The sequence below is a fragment of the Ictidomys tridecemlineatus genome, chromosome 2 (genome assembly GCF_052094955.1).
Source record: "Ictidomys tridecemlineatus isolate mIctTri1 chromosome 2, mIctTri1.hap1, whole genome shotgun sequence".
NCBI classification, from domain to species: domain Eukaryota; kingdom Metazoa; phylum Chordata; class Mammalia; order Rodentia; family Sciuridae; genus Ictidomys; species Ictidomys tridecemlineatus.
In genome coordinates this window covers 145,293,258-145,301,394 of record NC_135478.1, presented here as the reverse complement: position 1 = coordinate 145,301,394, position 8,137 = coordinate 145,293,258, and the positions used below count along the sequence as shown (strand labels likewise).

Genomic DNA, 8,137 nt, shown 5'->3' with positions numbered 1-8,137 from the left:
GCTTAGTCCTTCTACCCACCCGCCACAGGTGACAATATATTGCAAAACCAGAGAGAGATCAGTTTCCCTCCTACTGCAGAAAACTCAGCTTCTGTCTGGCCCCCTGAAGCCTGGCAACTTTGAGTACAGGAACCTGTGATAGAGCAACCCAGGCTAGCCAGGAACTCAGTATGGATTAATGAGCAGGCCATTAAGTACTCTAAGGAGAATGAATGAAAAACATTGAAAAGACGGAGTCGGGTAAGAGTTTGAGACAGAAAATGCTCTCTGTGTGCTCTGCTCTTCTGTGGGCACAGCTAGCCGACGCTTTCCAACCCTTGTGCACAACTGTGTGACTGACTGTTCCTGGCCAGCGAAGTATGGGTGGAAGTGTTAGGTGCTACTTTCAGGCCTGGCTCCTAAACCCTGCCATGGCATCCATACCCTCTTTCATCAGCAGCCCAGAGGCAGAGGACCCGGAGGAAGGAAATGAAAACCCTGTGTGTTCCACCACTGAGATCTAGACTTTGCTTGTGACCCTGCTTCCATACTGACTACTACAGGGGTAAAGCTGAAGCTGAGAAGTCACCATGGAGAAAGAGAGTGGCCAAGGTCATCTATTTCCTTCTTGGAAGTTTTCCTCTGAAGTTTCCAAGGGCAAATAAGTGAAAACACATATCCCCACAGACAGAGTCTCATGGCCTAACTGATTTTAAATTTAAATTTAAGAATTTCCTCTGAGTTTCCTAAATAGATAAATTTGTCTTCCTCTCTACAACAGATTCATGCTTGCTTTAATATCAAAACAATATGAATACAAATTTAACCTTCAAGTTAACTTGACATTTAACCTGAGCCTGGACATCTCCAAACAATACCATATTAAAATTGGTTTCCGACCAGGCCTGGTGCACGACTGTAATCTCAGCTACTTGGGAGGCTGGGGCAGCAGAACCATAAACTTGATGCAACCCATAACAACTTATTAAGAGTCTGTCTCAAAAGGAAAAATTGGGCACAGTGGCGCATGGCTGTAATCCCAGCAGCTTAGGAGGCTGAGATAGGAGGATTGTGAGTTCAAGCCAGCCTCAGGAAAAGCAAGATGATAAGCAACTCATACAAAATAGGGCTGGGGATGTGGCTCAGTGGTCAAGTGCCCCTAAATTCAATCCCAAGTATAATAATAATAATAATAATAATAATAATAATAATAATAATAAATAGAAAAATAAATAGGGCTGGGAATGTACTAGAGTCCCTGGGGTTCAAGCTCCAGAATCCAAATCAACAATAAAACCCCTTGATTCCATTGTTTGTTGATGCTGAAACCATTTTAAATGTTTAATAGCTTAGCTTCACAAAAAATAAAGAGCATATTAAGGAAAAAAAGTTTGGAGACTTATTGAAACCATGTCCTTCTCTGGGACAAGGCAGATGAGGTGTGAAGATGGCTGATATCTTTTTCCTGCCCTATATTTAGCTGTCAGTGAGTTTTCATAGAACTCTGACAAAGGTCACACTGTTCAAGAAGGTGAGACCATGCTAGAGTCACATTTTTGACCCTGAAACATCACTAGGTCAACACTTGATCTCCCCACAGGAATCCATTAAGACTACCTTAGATCAGGAGGTAGTGCTCTGTGTGTGCTCTGCTCTTCTGTGAGTCTCTGCCCCAAACTGAAAACATCCAGTTTTCTTCATCTTTTCTAAGGATTCTGATTTGCAAATCTTTAATGATGCATAGGTTAAGTTTTTTTCTTTTTTTTTTTTAAATTGGAAGTGCTTGCAACCAGCAGTTTTCTGGACTTGTAGGTTTTATTTTCAGATTGTGGAATATTTGCATTTACATAATGGGATATCTTGGGGATGAGACCCAAGTTTAAACATGAAGCTCAGTATGCTTTGTATATACCTTGTACACAGAGCCGTAAGGTAATTTTACAGTATATTTACATGTGCCTGTGTTTTGACTACAACTTGTCACAGAGGGTCAGGTGTGGAATCTTCTATTTGTAGGATCATATAGTGCTCACCAAGTTTTGGAATTTGAGATTCATTTTGAATTTTGGATTTTCAGAGTTTCAACCTGGATCTAGGTGAATCACAGAGACAATAATTGTCAGAGGCAGAGCCTGTGAGCAGAGCTGGCACCATACATCAAGGGGTAATCATAAAAAAAGGAGTCACTTTGGGCAGCTTCTTCGCATCTGGCTGTGTTAATCTTACATTGTGATCTTTACCATAGACTAAGTGACCAATTAGGTCAACTTTGTAAAGCCTTCAGAAAAATTGTTGACACGTCAAATAGGAATTCCAAGAAATGTGTGTGTACCCACATTTACAGCATCATTATTCATGATAACCAAAAGGTAGATTCAGCTGGGCACAGAGGTACATTCCTGTAATCCCAGAGACCTGGGAACCTGAGGTAGGAGGATCGCAAATTCAAGGCCAGCCTGTGAATTTGGCAAGACCCTATCTCAAAAAAAGGGATAAAAAGGACTGAAGATATAACTCACTGGTACAGCACTTGCCTAGTGTGCACAAGGCAATCTCCAGTACTACAAGAAATAAAGAAGGTAGAAACAACCCAAGTGCCTGTTGACGGATGAATGAAATAAACAAAATGTAGTACAATCCATGTGATGGAATATCATTCCGCTTAAAAAGAAAGGAAGTTCTAACATGCTACAACTTCGATGAATCTTGAGACCATTTCATTAACAAAATAATCCAGTATCAAAAAGACTAATATTATATGATTCTACTTATATGAATGTGTTCGCTTACCATTACTGTAATACACACCTGAGATGATTGACCTACTTATGAAGATAAAAGATTAATTTGGACTCAAAGTTTTGGAGATTTCAGTCCATGATCAACTAGCTCTGTTGTTCTGGGCCTGGGGTGATGCAAAAGAGAGAAAGAGGAGGGGACTGGGTCCCACAGTCCTCTTCAAGGACACACTCCCAATTACCTAAGACCTCCCACCGGACTCCACCTCTTAAAGTCTCACCATCTCCCGGTAATGCCACACTGGTAACAAGCTTCTAACCTGTGGGCTTTGGGGGGATGCTCCTGATCCACACTCCACGGGAAGGTACTTACTGTGTGGGCCCGGGGGCTGAGTCGAGTGGAGAACAGGGAGTTATCATGTGATGGATACAGAGTGTCAATTTGAGGAGATTAAAACATTCAGGAGATGGATGGTGGTGATGGTAGCTCAAGGATGTGAATGTACTCGATGCCACTGTCTTCAGAAAAATGGTTAAGATTGTCAATTTGATGTTGTGTGCATTTTACTACAATTTTGTTTTCAATATTATGAATGGAACCCAGGGGCGCTCTGTCACTGAGCTACATTCCCAACCCTTTTTATTTTTTATTTTGAGATTGGGCCTCCCTAAATTGCTGAGGCTGGCCTTCAACTTGTGATCCTCATGCCTCAGTCTCCTGAGTCACTTGGATGATAAGTGTGCTCCCCCAGTACCTGGCTACAACTTTTTTTTGGTATAGGGGATTGAATTCAGGGGCACTCGACCACTGAGCCACATCCCCAACCCCATTTGTATTTTATTTAGAGACAGGGTCTCACTGAGTTGCTTACTGCCTCGCATCTTTGCTGAGGCTGGCTTTGAACTCACGATCCTCCTGTCAGCTTCCGGAGCCACTGGGCCTGGCTGCGATTTTTTAAAAGTTGTTGAAGAAGTCAGATGCAGTGGAACAGGCCAATAATCCCAGCTACTCAGGAGTCTGAAGCAGGAGGATGAGAAGTTAAAGGCTGGCCTCAGCAACTTACTGAGATTCTGCCTCAAAATAAAAAAAGGGCTGGGTCATAGCTCAGTGGTGGTGTACTTGCCTACCATGTATGAGGCCCTACATTCAATCCCCAGCTACTGAAGAAAAATGTTGAAGCACAATATTGGAAGAGTGTGTTAGGTGGGTGTCATGGTTTTCTAAAACTACTCCAACCCCCGAGATATGCCTCTGCAGTTGGAGTAATTCATTAACTTATGTGTTTTGCTTGCACATAAGCACACATTTAGTAATTTATTTTGCTGCTTTGAGCTCCTGAGCAAAATAATAAAATTTCCTCTTTTACCTTCAAAGAAACAAACCAGGCTTTTGTATTCTTAATTTCTGTGCCTCCCTTCCTTCCCTCCTTTCTTTCTTATCCTAGGGGTTAAACCCAGGGGTGCTTTACCACTAAGTTCCATCCCCAGCTCTTTTTACTTTTTATTTTCGGTCAGAGTCTCACTCAATTGCCTAGGCTGACCTTGAAGTTGTAATCCTCCTGCCTCAGCTCCTGAGTCCCTGGGATTACAAAGCATGTGCTCCCTTGTCCCATGGAGAATGACCTCCTTTCCTGTGTTTTAAAGGCTGCCAAGAAGATCAGCACCTCTCCAAGTCTTTACTGGGTGTTCATGACCCAGTTTGGGAGGATCAGGTGTTTCCCCAGTGGGGAGGGGCTGGAGTGGAGAGGTGGAATCTAGGAATTTCAGATTGCAAACCTGGGCTTTGAAGGGCTAGGAGGGGTTGTGGCCCCAGTGCTAGGAAGGGGTCCTAAAATTGTGGATTTTGGGGAGGCCACTGGGAAACCTGGAAAAACCTGGATCCCCAATCACAGCAAAGGTTTTTAAGGCAGAAGCTGTGGTCAGCAGGGAGGTGCGCACTCATGCACATACTGTAGCTGGCAACCAGTGGGAGGAGCACCCTCCTGTCTGTGGAGAACAGGCTGTGCCCTCCTCTGAGTTCCTCCATGATCAGAGAACAGCAGTTTTCAGGCTGTGCCTAAACCTTCGTTGCTCCATTTCATAAAGCAGTAGTTTGCCACAAGCTGCTCCATTTTGAGTTTCAGTGCTGAGGTGCAATGACTCCATCCTTTTTACAAGTAAACAACCACCATCTGCTTTATGACACAACCATAAGGCATCAAGAGAAATACATTAATCATGCTGATAAGAATGACCACCCATGAACTTATCAAATTAGTCAGATGCACATGGATGTATGGGTGTATCAAACTCATATGGGAAATATCAGACTCACACTAGACCACCAAGTGATACAACCCCTTTACTTGAGACCCATAAAAGGAGGGATACACCAAGACTGGCCATGGTGGCACCCTGACCCCATCACTTGGTCACTTGTCACAAGCCTTGCCCAGGAAAATCCCCACAACATTCAAACCTCCAAATCTCTGAACTTGTGCTTTAGCAAAAGGCGGTTTCTCATGCCTGTGACGACCACACAAGTCCCATGCCAAGCTGATACTCCAAGCTGACACTATGAAACTGCCAACTGTCTGGACCCTGGCAAAGTTCCTGCACTTTGACAGCTCTGCACTCTGAACAAGTTCTTGGGCTGGTTCTTAATCTTATTTGACCACCTACAGGGACTCTTTGCATTCATATCTGCTCTTTGCATGGGCTCTCAGTCCAGCCTTCTGAGCCCTTGTGTCTGCCTTAATCCTTCAGCCCCTCTGTAACTCATATGTGTATGTGTGTGTGTGTGTGTGTGTGTGTGTGTGTGTGTGTGTGAAGTGTGATGTGTGACTTGGATGTTATAGATATTAGAAATTAAGATTGGAATAAAAGAGCCTGCGGTTATCCAGATTAGAACTACCAGGTGACCCACAAGTCTTCAGTGAACGGCCCTGATGAAAGTGGTGTAGTCTGTGAATTTATCGCTATTCAATAAATTCTGACATGGGAAAAGACAAACATGTTTGGTCTATATTAATGACATGGCACGCTCACCACGGAGTCCAACTGATGCGGGCAGGCAGCAACAGCAAGTGACAAAAGGCGCAGCACACCCAGGACAACAGCCTGGATTTGGGGACAGACTTTATTTTTGGGACCATCTCAGCTTCCTATTTTTGTGCTAGTCACTGGAGGGAGGAGGGGGAGCCTGGGCCAAGGGGAAGGGGAGGAATACATGCTCAGAATTGGATGTGAATCAACTTGGAAGAAACAAAGAAGTGTCACTGCCTGCACCTTTAATAAATGCCTTGGAACCCTCCCCAGCACTCACGCTGCACAGATTTCACCCCACATCCAATCTGAGGCTTCTATTGTCTCCTCACACTGTGGGACTCATAAGAAGATGCAGCAGATGGCTGTGTGTGGCAATAGTGCCCCCTCCCCATTGGTAGGGTGTTTTTTTTTTAATAAACTCTTTTTCTTTCATCCTCAATTTTTTTTAATCAAAAATAATATATGGGTTTGTTTTTTGGGTTTATTTGTTTTTTTTTTTTTTGGTTTGGTTGTGTTTTTGGTACTCCCCCAACTCTTTTTACTTTTTATTTTGAGACAGGGTCTTCCTGAGTTGCTGAGGCTGGTTTGAACTCATAACCCTCCTGCCTCAGCCTCCCCAGCCATTGGATTACAGGCATGCACCACTGTGCCTGATATATATATATATACAAAATAAAATATATATTGTAGATAAGTATAAGATAGGCTGGGGATGTAGCTCAGAGGTAGAGTGCTTGCCTAGTATGTAAGAGGCCCTGGGTTCAATTCCCAGCACTATTTAGAAAGAGAAAAAAAGAAAAAAAATTAGAATTTTCTCCACTGCTGCAACCATCACAGTTAACAGTTTAGCGTTAACAGTGCTTTTTTCTTGTTCATAGTTTAATCTATCTTTAGCCAGGTACCTTGAGATTTCAGGTTTCATGGCCCAGGTGTGCTGATGAACCTCAACAAGCCCTTCGCATTCACAGAGTAGCTGACCAATTTTCAGAGAACACCCTGTGACATGGAGCAGAAGAAAGCTAATTTGCCCATAGGAGACACCAGCCCACTCCTTTCTTGGCTGATTTCTCATCAATCATACATAATACCGATGCTGGCAGTTTGAATGACATTGAGCTGGTCCCAAAAGTTTACTAGACCTTACATGGTATCCATCTCTAAAAATAAGATTGTAAATTATAGTTAGATTCCCAGGCTAGCTCTCAAACATGGAGGGAGCCAACAATGTAAATTGGAAATCATCTATGACAGTTCTGAACACTGGTTCGTCCTAAGCCTTTCTGAATTCTGGTTTTGAGACCCAAGGCCCAGGAATGAGATTCTTTCTCCCATGTCTTGGGCCCCTCTAAATTCCAAGTGTGTGAAGATTTGATTAGATCAATGATAGGTAAAGGTCAAAAGCAAGGTCAAATGGGAGAGGCATGGTACAATGACAGAGCTGGGGCCTTCAGAGAAACTGAGGTAGCATGAAGGCCCACCCTTCAAACGTCAGTTCTTGCCATCAAGTCAGAAAGATTTCAGACATCTTGCTCAGAGTAATAGGAATGAGTTTATTAAAGGGAAAGCGGACACTCTCAAGGGAGGGAGTGGGTCCTCTCAGAGAGGACAGGGATAACATGCCTCTCCTGCCCTTTAGTGTTATTGGGGATTCCAAAGAAGTTTCCAGAGAGTTATGCTCAGGTCCACCTCTTGACTTTCCACTGACAGCAGGGTGACATCAGACTTTCAAGTCCCCATTATCATGGCAACTTGAGGTCACCTTGGCCCATGCTGACTGGTTCTAATTGGATTCTTCATCATTTTTACAGGTTTTATGGTTAGGAGAATGATCCTTATCTTCCAGAATCTGGTCTGTGAAAAGGGTTATAAATGTCTCTCCCTTCAAAGTTATTTGAGTTCCTTTTGTGGATTTTATTTCCTGACTGCACTTCCTTGTAGATAACAGGTAGTTTGCTGAGGAATGTGACATATCCTGTCCACTTAGGCCAGGCAGGGCTGTAGGTAACTTACTTTTTGTCAAAGAAAGCATGTAGGAGTCAGCACAGTGGGCACATTTCATAGAATTATTTGCTTAACCTTGCGTTCCCGCCATCCTCTTCTGTCTGTCCCCTGACCGTATCATTCACAAACCCAGTATTGCTAATCTGGGAGTTAGAACAGACATCAGGAATTTTAGAGCTGGTTGAAATCCAGATTCAAATCCCAGCTCTATCTTTCATGTGGATTTGGTTGGATCACTTAATGTATTTGGGTCTCAGCTGTCTCTCTTCTATAAAATGGGAATAAAATTACACATTCTTAAGGATTTATGTAAAGACGAGATGAGACAGATTATCATTTCTCGGACTTGAGAATAACTACATCTTACAGATGTCCACTGTTGATTTGATTTT

General features: G+C 43.1%; 1 non-coding gene across 1 annotated transcript; it reads left to right on the top strand.

Moving 5' to 3' along the window:
- The first annotated feature begins 6,452 nt into the window (after positions 1-6,452).
- On the top strand, positions 6,453-6,524 carry Trnat-agu (transfer RNA threonine (anticodon AGU)). Its single transcript has one exon. It is a non-coding gene; the product is annotated as a tRNA-Thr (tRNA).
- Positions 6,525-8,137: the final 1,613 nt, after the last annotated feature.